The sequence below is a fragment of the Bubalus kerabau genome, chromosome 3 (genome assembly GCF_029407905.1).
Source record: "Bubalus kerabau isolate K-KA32 ecotype Philippines breed swamp buffalo chromosome 3, PCC_UOA_SB_1v2, whole genome shotgun sequence".
In the NCBI taxonomy this organism is placed as follows: domain Eukaryota; kingdom Metazoa; phylum Chordata; class Mammalia; order Artiodactyla; family Bovidae; genus Bubalus; species Bubalus kerabau.
In genome coordinates this window covers 162,885,848-162,897,390 of record NC_073626.1, presented here as the reverse complement: position 1 = coordinate 162,897,390, position 11,543 = coordinate 162,885,848, and the positions used below count along the sequence as shown (strand labels likewise).

The 11,543-nt window shown below is 40.9% G+C and overlaps 1 pseudogene; it reads right to left on the bottom strand.

Moving 5' to 3' along the window:
- Positions 1-3,266: 3,266 nt before the first annotated feature.
- Positions 3,267-11,017, bottom strand: LOC129647327 (TIR domain-containing adapter molecule 2-like; annotated as a pseudogene).
- Between the last annotated feature and the right edge of the window lie 526 nt (positions 11,018-11,543).

Genomic DNA, 11,543 nt, shown 5'->3' with positions numbered 1-11,543 from the left:
GTGTAAAATGAATTAGAAAGTGTTTCACTGAAATGCTATCTCAAGGAAACCCAGCCTCAGCCCATTAGATTTGAAGCTGTGAAAGAATCTGAAACACATTGATGAGTGAGCCCCATTTAGATATTTGCAAAAATGAGATGGCTTCAGTTTTCCTGTTGCTGATCTCATCAGAAATGATTCTTTGGCCATGCTAGTTGTCTTGGCTCTGAAACCCTGATTAGTGAATAACTATAACAAATGACTTGGGTCTCCAATTCTTATAGACATTTTATAAATGGAAGATTTGTCAATGATTGTGATGAGAATGAAATTTCATGGTACTCATTACCAGAGAGGGGGCTAGGTTTCTTTCCCCAGACTCCACGGCTAACTTTTGTGAGCAAAGATTCCAGGAAACTGTGGTCCTGACAGGATGCATTTGTAGATTGTTGCTGGGACCCATTCAGCACACTGTGTTAGAACTTCAGGGGATGTACAATACCCACAACTCAGTACCATACAACCTGCTGTACAGAGGTCAATCACAGAACAGTCAGTAACACCAGAAGAGGATTCTTCTAGAGAAGGGGTTTACAATAGTTTTTAACATTAGAACTTTAGAATTTTTTCACATTAGAACAATATTTACAATATTTTAAACAAAGAATATATTAATGCATTCTTTAAAAATGTATTTTAAAAGCTGTACAAGGGCATAGTCTAAAGAGTCAAATACTTCTATAATGCTTAGCATAAAAATGGAAAGCTGACTTAGGAGTAAACCTTCTTGAGTTTGCTAAATCCCTGGTATCTAGTTTCTTCTTGCTGTTGTATTGCTCTTTACCCTCTTGTTCTGCATATTTTTTATGCCTTAAAAAGTACTTTTCTTATCATTTTAAAGTTCTGGGAAGAAGCAGAAAAATAATTATATGTACTCTGCCACGATTTACCAGAAAGTCAATGTAATCTTATTTTGAATCTCGAAATCCTGAAGAATTCCTCTGTGTTAGGTACCTATCTCATCCCTTCAGAATCCTCTTGAATCATTTCTCTCCAAAATTCTAAAGGCTCCTTGAAGCATCATTTGGAAAACCAACATTATAATCCAATCTCAGCATTTCATAGATGTGGACACTAAGTTAAGTAAAGTAATTGCCTGAGACTGCATACAGGGTTGTAGGCAGATTTAAAGCCATGACCCACATCCCCTTCCTCCTGGATAGGTCCACTTTTTATTATATCATATTGCTTTTCTTTAAATCAAGAAATAATGAAACTTCTCCAGATGGTATGATACTGGTCTCTTCCATCTATTGGGTCATCATTTATTCTCCCATTAAATAATTTGAACACTTGCTCTGTACTAGGTATTGTGCTTGACACAGAAGATAAAATAGTAAATATAATAAATGTAAACAAGCTTGAGCCTTCCCTTGTAGCTCAGCTGGTAAAGAATTCACCTGCAATGCGGGAGACCTGGGTTCGAGTCCTGGGTTGGGAAGATCCCCTGGAGAAAGGAAAGTTTACCCACTCCAGTATTCTGGCTTGGAGAATTCCATGGACTGTATAGTCCATGGGGTCACAAAGAGTCGGACATTACTGAATGACTTTTACAGACAAGCTTGACCCCTGCCTTCCTGGGGTCCACATATGAGGATGCAGAAGTCTTTTTCTGGCAATTTTCAGGCCAAATTTGGGAAGCATATGTGACTTATTTGACCTGACCATTCTTTTATAATGTATGAATTCATTGCTAGTATTTAAAATTCAAGGGTATTGTATTAAAGGCAATCTGGCAGTCTGGCTTCTCTTAAGGATTATAGTTTTGGAAAGACTAAGCCTTTAGATCACCTAACATCAGTAACCTGGAGTGAAATATAGCAGCCTTTTTTTTCTAGGCATGTGCCTTTGTGCAGCCCAGTCCCCACCAATCCATTTTCCTCCTCTTTTACCATCTGAGCCATCAGGGAAGCCCTCTTTGATATTACCTGTCCTAATCTTGTAAAAGGGCTTCCCAGGTGATGTGGTGGTAAAGAATCCACTTGTCAATGCAGAGACAGATGTAAGTTTGATCCCTGGGCCCAGGAAGATTCCCTAGAGTAAGAAGTGACTACTCACTCAAGTTTTCTTGCCTGGAAAATCCCATGGACACAGGAGCCTGGTGGGCAAAGAGTAGGACACAACTTAGTGACTAAACAACAATACAACCCATGAATAGGCTTGAAAGGAGACAAAAATTGAGGATGAGAGAAACAGTATCTAGAATGGTATAGCAGACATACCAAGCAGCATATCTAATAAGAAAGTGTTTACTAAATGCATCAGGCTACTCGGTATCCTAAAATATGTTAATAATATATAAACAAGCGGTTTCTAATTGTGAAATTATCTTTCAAAACACAATAAGAACATTAGGAAAATCCCATTGATTTTATTGATCATTGCCAGCTAAATACTCAAATACTTCTTCAAATAACTCTTCTGGTTTATATGCAAATACAACAAAATGGAAGCTTGTTTTCTAAGTAGCTTGGCAAAATGATGCATGTATCTAGAAATGAAAATAAGAGTTTATTTAGATGAAACACAGACTCAGTAAACATCTAGTGAATCGTTCCTTGATATTAATTAAGATGAATTTGTGCGTTATCACTAGTATGTAACAATTCTTATTAGAATTGGTTTATTTTTATTTTTATATTTTATAAGGTCAGATTTCTCAGGCATTTTAAAGATTGAGGACGATTTGGTTAATTGTTGCTTTGAAATGTAAATATTATTCTCTGCTTTTACACTTTGAGCATTTAAATTGTGAGGCCTCATATAGAGACAATTGCTTATCCCATTATGGGCTTAATTTTTAAATATTGAAATCTGCCCTCATTGCAGTTTATCCTTTTAATCCTTCTTTTCATTATTTCCAGAGCATAGCTGCTGCTGCTGCTAAGTCGCTTCAGTTGTGTCCGACTCTGTGCATCCCCATAGACGGCAGCCCTCCAGGCTCCCCCGTCCCTGGGATTCTCCAGGCAAGAACACTGGAGTGGGTTGCCATTTCCTTTTCCAATGCATGAAAGTGAAAAGTGAAAGTGAAGTCGCTCAGTCAGGTCCAACTCTTAGCGACCCCATGGACTGCAGCCTACTCTGTCCATGGGATTTTCCAGGCAAGAGTACTGGGGTGGGGTGCCATTGCCTTCTCCAGACACTTTTCCTAGGAACTTGTTTTCGCAAGTGAAGATAAATCCTTTGTTTTACAAAACAAGAGTCTGTCGTGTGTTGTGTGTGCTGTTTCAGGCAACAAATTGCCTTTGTACCGTATTTCTGGTCTCTTTCCATATAGCTTGCTGAAAAATCCTTTCCACTTGGGTAGGAAAGCCATGACTTTCTTCCTCCAGGGCGTTGATGGTTCGTAGCACAAAGGGAGTCCTCTCTCAGGGCAGGGGTTTGTTCAGGGGCTGCATGGGGATGACGGAGTTGTACTTGTGCTGTCTGTAACGGAGTTCATGAGGGACGAATAGAACTGGAACTTACACCAGGTGTCCCTTAAGAAGTTTTCAGTCAACAGTAAGATAGTCCAGGCAGACCCGTTGATAGCATCATCTAAGTTCTGTAAATGCTGTCTGCCACATGGCATCTCGGCAAAGATGATTCCAGGCTTGATGCCGAAGTCATTTTCCAGCAGGCATAGCAAAGAACTGGAAATGATTCTGCTGCTGCTAGTCGCTTCAGTCGTGTCTGACTCTGTGTGACCCCAGAGACAGCAGCCCACCAGGCTCCCCTGTACCGTATTTCTGGTCTCTTTCCATATAGCTTGCTGAAAATCTTGTCTGGGATTCTCCAGACAAGAACATTGGAGTGGCTTGCCATTTCCTTCTCTAATGATTCTAAATCAACCTAAATTCATAAAGTCCATAATCATAATATACCTTATTCTACCTCTCCACCGAGGTAGCTACAGAGAAATATCGTGAGGGTCTATTCATGGATTCATGCAAGTTTTTATAGTGATATCTGCATTTAACAGTTCATCAAGTTCACACTGACATCTCATTTAATGATGTCTCACAACAAACAGAACAAACAAAGCAAAACAAAACTACCAAGCTGTAATATAAATATTTGCTTTACAAATACAAAATTAAATTTCACAGGAACAAATGACTTATTTAAAGTTCAGCTGCTGACTCTGACTTGGGCTCTTAACTTTCTTTGTTAAATAAGTGCTCAACGTGTAGCCATCCTGTAAGGTTGTTAAAAGGATAAAACAGGATAGCAGAGGAAAGGTTTAATATAAAAATTAGTACCTGGCAGGGGCTTCCTAAATGTTTATAAGTAGTAAATAGTAAAAGGATTTGAACTTGGCTATTCAAGTATTACATTTGATTATCTCTCCTGCTTCCTATCCTTTGATGTTGCAAATGTGTTATAGAATATGGGAGTGTGTTTAAATTGAACATGACCCAAAATTGTAGTCACTCATGCCTTGCAGTTTACTGAGTTTTCCAGGGAACTAATGGTTATAGATCAAACCCACAGGAGCTTTTATGCATGTAATTTGTTTTACTTCAGGAAAGTTATCCACATATGTGTTCATTTACAACAAGGTATGAAATAATAAAATATAAACTTCCAGACTATATATGGTCATCTTACCAAAATCCTTTGCTTGTTTAAATCCCTTCAATACTATTTCTACCCAGTGCTCATACATTTTGTTCAATTCAGTTCAGCTCAGTCTTGTCCAACTCTTTACAACCTCATGAACCGCAGAATGCCAGGACTCCCTGTCCATCACCAAATCCTGAAGTTCACACAAACCATGTCCATTGAGTCGGTGATGCCAGCCAGCCATCTCATCCTCTGTCATCCCCTTCTCCTCCTGTCCCCAATCCCTCCTAGCATCAGGGTCCTTTTAAATGAGTCAGCTCTTCACATCAGGTGACCAAAGTATTGGAGTTTCAGCTTCAACATCAGTCCTTCCAATGAACACCCAGGACTGATCTTTAGGATGGACCGATTGGATCTCCTTGCAGTCCAAGGGACTCTCAAGAGTCTTCTCCAACACCACAGTTCAAAAGCATCAATTCTTCTGTGCTCAGCTTCCTTTATAGTCCAACTCTCACATCCATACATGACTATTGGAAAAACCATAGCCTTGACTAGACGGACCTTTGTTGACAAAGTAATGTCTCCGCTTTTTACTATGCTGTCTAGGTTGGTCATAACTTTCCTTCCAAGGAGTAAGCGTCTTTTAATTTCATGGCTGCAATCACCATCCGCAGTGATTTTGGAGCCCAGAAAAATAAAGTCTGACACGGTTTCCACTGTTTCTCCATCTATTTCCCATGAAATGATGGGACCGGATGCCATGATCTTCGTTTTCTGAATGTTGAGCTTTAAGCCAACTTTTTCACTCTCCTCTTTCACTTTCATCAAGAGGCTTTTTAGTTCTTCTTTACTTTCTTCCATAAGGGTGGTGTTATCTGCATAACTGAGCTTATTGATATTTCTCCTGGCAATCTTGATTCCAGCTTGTGCTTCTTCAAGCCCAGCATTTCTCATGATGTACTCTGCATATAAGTTAAATAAGCAGGGTGACAATATACAGCCTTGATGTAATCTATTTCCTATTTGGAACCACTCTCTGTTGTTCCATATCCAGTTCTAACTGTTGCTTCCTGACGTGCATACAGGTTTCTCAAGAGGCAGGTCAGGTATTCCCTGATCTGGTCTGGTATTCCCATCTCCTTCAGAATTTTCCACAGTTGATTGTGATCCACACAGTCAAAGGCTTTGGCATAGTCAATAAAGCAGAAATAGATGTTTTTCTGGAACTCTCTTGCTTTTTCCATGATCCAGCGGATGTTAGCAATTTGATCTCTGGTTCCTCTGCCTTTCCTAAAACCAGCTTGAACATCTGGAAGTTCACGGTTCACATATTGCTGAAGCCTGGCTTGGAGAATTTTAAGCATTACTTTACTAGCATGTAAGATGAGTGCAATTGTGCGGTAGTTTGAGCATTCTTTGGCATTGCCTTTCTTTGGGATCGGAATGAAAACTGACCTTTTCCAGTCCTGTGGCCACTGCTGAGTGTTACAAATTTGCTGGCATATTGAGTGCAGCACTTTCACAGCATCATTTTTCAGGATTTGAAATAGGTCAACTGGAATTCCATCACCTCCACTAGCTTTGTTCGTAGTGATACTTTCTAAGGCCCACTTGACTTCACATTCCAGGATGTCTGGCTCTAGGTCAGTGATCACACCATCATGATATCTGGGTCATGAAAATCTTTTTTGTACATTTCTTCTGTGTATTCTTGCCACCTCTTCTTAATATCTTCTGCTTCTGTTAGGTCCCTACCATTTCTGTCCTTTATCGAGCCCATCTTTACATGAAATGTTCCCTTGGTATCTCTAATCTTCTTGAAGAGATCTCTAGTCTTTCCCATTCTGTTGTTTTCCTCTATTTCTTTGCATTGATCACTGAAGAAGGCTGTCTTATCTCTCCTTGCTATTCTTTGGAACTCTGCCTTCAGATGCTTATCTTTCCTTTTCTCCTTTGCTTTTCACTTCTCTTCTTTTCACAGCTATTTGTAAGGCCTCCCCAGACAGCCATTTTGCTTTTTTTGCATTTCTCTTCCATGGGGATGGTCTTGATCGCTGTCTCCTGTACAATGTCACGAACTTCCATCCATAGTTCATCAGGCACTGTGTCTCTCAGATCTAGTCCCTTAAATCTATTTCTCACTTCCACTGTATAATCATAAGGGATTTGATTTAGGTCATACCTGAATTGTCTAGTGGTTTTCCCTACATTCTTCAATTTAGGTCTGAATTTGGCAATAAGAAGTTCATGATCTGAGCCACAGTCAGCTCCCAGTCTTGTTTTTGCTGACTGTATAGAGCTTCTTCATCTTTGGCTGCAGAGAATATAATCAATCTGATTTCGGACCTCAGACATGTGGTAGCTGCTCTCTCTAGTTTCACTGCTCTACCTCAAATTTCCCTCCAAGATGTCATCCAGTCCTGTGGCTGCAATGTCATCTATAAACTGATGACAGTGTAACTGGCCATTCTCTCAAACTCCAGATTAGTCTCCAAGTTGCTCCTCTTGATATTTTTGCATCTTTTCCTCTTTTTAGTACATGTGTTCCTCCTCACTCATCCCTTTCTCTTCTCAACTGCAGAAAATACACAGCATAAAAGTTGAGAATTATGCTTTATTCAGCATGCAAACTGAGGACTTAAGCCTGGGAGATAGCCTGTCAGAGTTCTGAGATTCTGTTCTGAAGAAGTAAGGAGGAGCCAGGAAATGTAGTTTTTGCAACAAAACCCAGGGAGTCAGAACATCTAAAGATTGTTGTCAATTAAATAAAACCCAGACATCCCAGGTGGCACTAGTGGTACAGAACCCACCTACTAATGCAGGAGACATAAGAGACCTGGGTTCGTTCCCTGGGTCAGGCAGATCCCCTGGTTGTAGGCATGGCAACCCACTCCAGTAATCTTGCCTGAAGAATCCCATGTACAGATGAGCCCAGCAGGTTACAGTCCGTGGGATCGCACAGTGTCAGACATGACTGAAGAAACTTAGCATGCAAATAAAAACCAGACTGCTTAAGTTAATGAATTTAACATGTGTCTGTATGAAAACATGCAAGAATCTGGGCTCACTAAACTTATCTGTTTTTTATGCACCTTAACCATCTAGGGTCAGTACCCCCCCCTCCTTTTTTTTCCTATCCTGAATTCCCTCAGGGTACACAGTCAGTCAGGGTGGCTGCAGTAGCTGATGGCTTGATGGCCACAATATCTTTTGTTTGCTGACACAGCAGGGGACATTCTTCATCCACATTCTGCTCACTCAGAAGAGTCCCAGATCTTCATCTGCTTGTCATGCCATCTCTGCTCATCCAGAACAGCCCTCCAGGATCCTCATCTGCCATCCCATCTGACTGGACTTCTGCTCTACATCTCTCCTTTGACATCCATAATGATCCTTGCAGTCTCACATCTACCCTCTTTATTTCTGTGTCTGTGGCTCAGCTCTGCATGTATGCCTTTCTAGAACAGAAGTTCCAACTCCATCCTTCTAGCTTCTTTCATATCCCTCTGTTCCTCATTCAATATCAGCTTCCATTTTGTTCTTGAACCCAGGGGTTTTCAAGTTTGGACTCAGACCAGCAGCAGCAGCATCTGCTGGAAACTTGCTGGTAATGCAAATGCCTGTGCCCCACTGCAGAAAAACTGGGTCCCCAGCTCTGGGGGTGGGGCTCAGCCATCTGGGTTTGACAAGCCTCCCAGATTATTCTGATGCATGTTAAACTTTTAGACCCACTGTTCTCCAATCCACCTGTTCTCAGCCTTGGCTGACATTTGAATAACCTGAGGAAGTTTTTTAAAAATATCCATGTCTGGGCACCACCCCAAACCTATTAAAACAAGTTCTCTGGAGGTGGGGCCCAATTATATGCATTTTTATAAAAGCTCCCCTGGTAATTCTAATGTACAATCAGGGTTGACTTTAATCTGCCAAGATGTTTCCTGTTATTAGGCATTTACTTGGTCTATCTGTCTGAAAAGCTCTTCCCTGCTTCATGTGCCTTGTACTTTTGTAGTCTTCAGGTCAGAGCAAATTTATAACCTTCTCAGCGTGGTCTTCCCTGGCCATCCTTATTCCAAGAGCACGTTTTCCTTTCATTTTTCCTTAATCCTACTAATCTCTAATTGAAATTATTTTGCTTAATCATTCATTTTCTCAATGGCTCCACTAGAATATCAGCTCCTAGGAGAACAATGATTTATTTTCAAGGATGAATCCCCAACTCCGTGGAACAGGGCTGGGTTCCTGATAGGGACTTGGTAAATATTTATTGTATAAAAGAACAAACACCAGACAAACAAAACATGCTGTTTATTCCAAACTCTGTGCTTTTGCTGGATTGGTTTCTCTTGCCTAAAATTTTGTTCTACTTTCATTATCTTTTATCTTATGATTAGTAACATTTTCACAAAGGGCCAGAACATCTGTCTGAAGTCTTTATCCCCTCTCAGCTTTCTTTCCTGAAGTCACATTAAGATATTGTAACATCACTGAATGATTCACTTTTCTTTAAATGCACCATGAATATTTGCTTCTAATGGAAGTTCCGGAAGCACATAGACCAAGTTTTAGGTCTCTTTCGGCTTGTTCCCTGGTGTGGATGGGTTATGCTACTGGGTATGCACGAGTAGATACTTTCTGTGGTGAATTGACCTGAGGAAGGGAAAAGCTTTCAGTCAATAGTTTTAAAAGGCAAGGGGCCATTGAAAAGAGAGAGCAGGGAAAATAACACATACAGGAAAGAACACCTGGCTCAATACAGAGATTGAATTTTTATAACAAAACAAACAAGAGGGGCGGGGCGTCTAATGCATGTCTGAGTATTGGGAATGCTGTTTCCTGTTGCCCCTTCTTTCTAGTCCAGCATTTTGGAAGACCTAGGTCTGTATAGAAATCCTCTTCTGCCCCTTACTCATCCCTTCCCTTTCTGTCTTAAACTGCAGAGAACTCTGAAATCAGCACTCACATCAGGGAATGCTGGGAAGCCACGGGCAGCCTTTCATGGCAAGCAAGCTACTACAGAAACTCCTCTTTTATGATGTTACATTATCTATATAAGAGCAATCAAAGACATCAGCTGGAAATCCCCCAACACTGAGCAAGAACTGAGGGGCTCACACACCGCTTCTTGAAATGTCTTGCTGGGTGACCAGTAGGGTTCTTCAGCTTGAATTAACATGACAATCCTAAGAGATTGATCTGTTCCTCAGGAGGAGGGAATGCCTGCTGGCTTCAACTGGACAGAGACGGAAAGAGGACAAAACCCTCAGATGATGATCTAATATGTTGGAATTAGGATGCTTTCATCTTCCATTAGTCCAGGCAGAGTGTCTTCATTTTGTGTATCTGAGATTTCTTAATGAGCTAGAGATAGAATTATTTAGACATATTTCCTCTTAGACATATAGTTTTATGTTTGAAGATCTAGGTTGGCCCTTAACAAAACTGTTAGAGGTTTGGTAGCACTTTAACTCTTTTGACTTTGACCTTCTTTCTAGACTCTGAAAATTCAGGAGGTCCCTTAGTTCTCAAGATTCAAGAATCGGAGACATGTATTTTCATTATTTTCCCTCATCTGTATTCTTGCACTGACTATTCCCTTCTTCATTTATACTCCTCCATCCAAGGAATCAATATTCCCCATTGTTGCTGCTGCTGCTGCTGCTGCTAAGTTGCTTCAGTCGTGTCTGACTCTGTGAGACCCCATAGACGGCAGCCCACCAGACTTCCCCATCCCTGGGATTCTCCAGGCAAGAACACTGGAGTGGGTTGCCATTTCCTTCTCCAATGCATGAAAGTGAAAAGTGAAAGTGAAGTCGTGTCCGACTCTAGAGACCCCATGGACTGCAGCCTAGGAGGCTCCTCCATCCATGGGATTTTCCAGGCAAAAGTACTGGAGTGGGGTGCCATTCCACCTTGTTGCCTACTGGTTTTTGACATCCCTTTCCCCACTCACACCTGCCATCTTCTATAATCTCCCAAATTCCAGAACTTTCCTCTCATCACTTTCCTGGGTCAATTTCCTTTAAGCAAGAATATTTTCTTGAGTCAAGAAGACTCAGACACGACTGAGCACACACACAGGCAACTTGATAAACTAATTTGCACTCGGTTGCTGACCTAATGTGTTACTTTTACCAAGGAATGGATTTGCTTTTAAAAGATGTCAAACTCAATAACTCAGAGATTATAAATAGGAATTTCTAGCGGTATTTGGGGATTGGAAAAATGCAGGGAAGATTTGGGCAGTGGGTGAGGCAAACCATGTAGAGGTGGTCTCAGTCACCTCACAGGGGGCCACCTCGCAGAATATACTTTGTTAGCATAATCCAGTTTACCATGCTCCATGCACAGCACCAATGCATAATTCTTCATGGACTCCTGGAGCTAGAGTCATTGCCCCAAGCTTGGCATGCAATGTCTGAGGACTAGCCATAGTGCAGCAGGAAAATGAGAGATCTTTCTAGGTTCACAGAGAGGGAATTTATAAGAAAGGGAGAAAGAGAAAGAGAAACCAGTTTGAAGACCTATAATATATACTTAGTCTATGTTCTAGATGCAATTTAACAACAACAACAACAAAAAAAAACTATTGAAATAATTTATAGGGAATGCCTTCAGGCAGAGATCAGTTCATTTTAACATGTTTATTGAATGCCAATGCAAAATTCATAATAATTGTAATAATAAATGACTAAGCAGTGATGCTGAATTGGCACTTACTTTGTATCATGCAGGCTTCCCTGATAGCTCAGGTGGTAAAGAATCTGCCTGCAATGTAGGACACCCCGGTTCAATTCCTGGGTCTGAAAGATCTGCTGGAGAAGCGATAGGCCACTCACTCCAGTATTCTTTGGGCTTCCCTTGTGGCTCAGCTGGTAAATAATCTGCCTGCAATGTGGGAGACCTGGGTTCAATCCCTGGGTTGGGAAGATCCCCTGGAGAAGGGAAAAGCTACCCAT